This window comes from Chrysochloris asiatica, unplaced genomic scaffold (assembly GCF_000296735.1).
Source record: "Chrysochloris asiatica unplaced genomic scaffold, ChrAsi1.0 scaffold00317, whole genome shotgun sequence".
In the NCBI taxonomy this organism is placed as follows: Eukaryota; Metazoa; Chordata; class Mammalia; order Afrosoricida; family Chrysochloridae; genus Chrysochloris; species Chrysochloris asiatica.
In genome coordinates, this window is record NW_006408835.1 from 1263808 (window position 1) to 1266368 (window position 2561).

Sequence of the window (2561 nt, forward strand, 5' to 3'; positions counted from 1 at the left end):
TATATATTTACATATTACATTATATATATATAAAATCTCCATATGATAAGCACTAGAAAATGAACCACAGGGTCATTAGTACAAATCCACCAGCCCCTCTGTAGGAAAAAGATAAGATAAGGCTGTCTACTCATTCCAAGATTTAAAGTCTCAGAAACCCTATATAGGGTCACTGTGAGTTGATTTGATTCCATAGCACTTTAAAAAAATTCATATAATGAGAGTTATAAGTACTGGTAATTCCAGTAATTGCAAGAAGAGACAGACAGTTTGCGAGAAGGGTAGATAAAAAAGGAGTTGCATGACCAACATATCTATCTATCTATCTTTCTATCTATCTATCTATCTATCTATCTATCTATCTATCTATCTATCTATCTATCTATCTATCTTTCTATCATCTATAGTTATTGGTAAGTGCTGTGGAGTTGGTTTGATTCATAGCAACCCTGTACAGGGTTTCTGAGGAGCAGCTGGGTGTCTGAACTACCAAACTTGTATTTCAAACCAACCTTGCAGTCTAGTGCATTAACCTGCAGCACCACATCAAGAGTCACTCAGTCATTCACTTTCTCTCTCTGTTTGTATATATCTATATCTATCTATATACACTCTGGTAGCATAGTGGTTACGAATCGAGCTGCTAATCTCATGGTCAGCAATTCGAAACTACCAGCTGTTCCGTGGGAGAAAGATGAAGTTTTCTGCTCCCATAAAGATTTACAGCCTCAGAAACCCTGTACAGGGTCACTATGAGTCAGAACCAACTTCACGGCACCTAACAACAACAAGCAACACACACACACACACACACACACACACATATATATATATATATATAGTGCAGTGATTCCATAGGATAAGCACTGGACTGGTGCTTATTACAAGGTATGCGACTTTCTGTTCCACAAAGATTTAAAAGTCTGGGAAACTCTATCTATACAGGGCTCCTATGAGTTGGAACTGACTCAGTGTATATATATTTTGTTTGTTATTATATGCCGTGGAGTAATTTTGAACCAATAGCAACTCTGTATAGGGTTTCCAAGGAGCAGTTGGTGAGCTTGAACCATCATCTTGCAATTCAAACTGACCTTGCAGTCCAGTGCATTAACCCACAGCACCATACCAGAAACCCATACAAATTATATATAATACATATATAAATCCTTGCTCAGTTCATTTCACCCGAAAATATTAATTTAGTAGATCAATAACATTGTATCTTATAGAAATTGTATAATTTATTCAACTACTACTCTTTATATCAATTATGTTCATTCCTCTTTTCATTATCAATCTATATTTTAGCAATTAATACTATTGGATATAATATTTCATCTGATTTCTGATTTACTTACTTATGATAGCTTCCTTTAAATGAAACTAAAATTACTATGGTTCTGCTTACATGTTGAAAAATGAACACATACAACACATGCATAAGGAGAAAAGATTTAATAAGTGAAACACAAGATGGGAATCATTTTTGACCTGTTAACTTCACAGGCCAAGGGAAAGATCAAATCATGTGTTAAAAAATGCTTCGTGAAGATTAATATATACCTGATAAACACAAAACTAAGGAGCTCTGGTAGCATAATGGTTACAAATCGGGCTGCGAACCGCAAGGTCAGCAGTTCGAAACTATCAGCTGCTCCGTGGGAGAAAGATGAGGCTTTCTGCTCCTGTAAAGATTTACAGCCTCGGAAACCCTGTACAGGGTTGCTATGGGTCGGAACCGACTCGATGGTACTTAACAACAACAACAAACACAAAACTGCTCTATGACAACAGTCTCTCATGGAGTTAGTTTATAATTTGTATCATACATGTTGCTATCATTTTAAATAACTTCAATATTTCACATCATATCTGTTAATGTAATAGAAACAATTTTGTCTTACTAAACAATTTCTACTCAAAGTTATTCATATTCTACTAACTAATAAAAATTATTGAAGACTAGGAAGCTAGGAATATCCTAGCATAAATGAATGTAAGTGACAGATAGATACATCATCAACAAAAATAAGTGTAATAAATGGGTTACTAGAAAGAAACAATGAATATTACTCTTTCTTCCCCTGTTTTGTCCTGTTTTAATTGCTGCAGATTATTTTCAATGCATGGATTTAGTTATCTTACCTTCTTCTACCTGCTGATAGTTGTGTGTCCTTATTTAAGTCTGCCTTCATAAAATAAAAGTATATAATTTTGATAACCCCCTCTCTTTCTGTCTACCTTTATCCCAAGATTGCAGATCTCTTTTAGATTTGACTGGAATTGCCAGTAATTAGCACTCTCCTTATAACTGCCTTCACTTTCCAGGGCCAACTAGCTACTATACTAATCTAATGCTAGTCATTTTCACAAAAAGTACCAATAACTGCACTTTGTTTTTTGTTTAAATATTTTATTGTGAATTATATGATAGTTTACATGGGAGAACCTTAGTCTTACATTCATTCCATCGTATATCATCTCATTGCCATGGTTCCAATTCCCTTCATGCATCATCAACCAACTAAAGGGTATATCCTAGAAACCCACCCCCTACA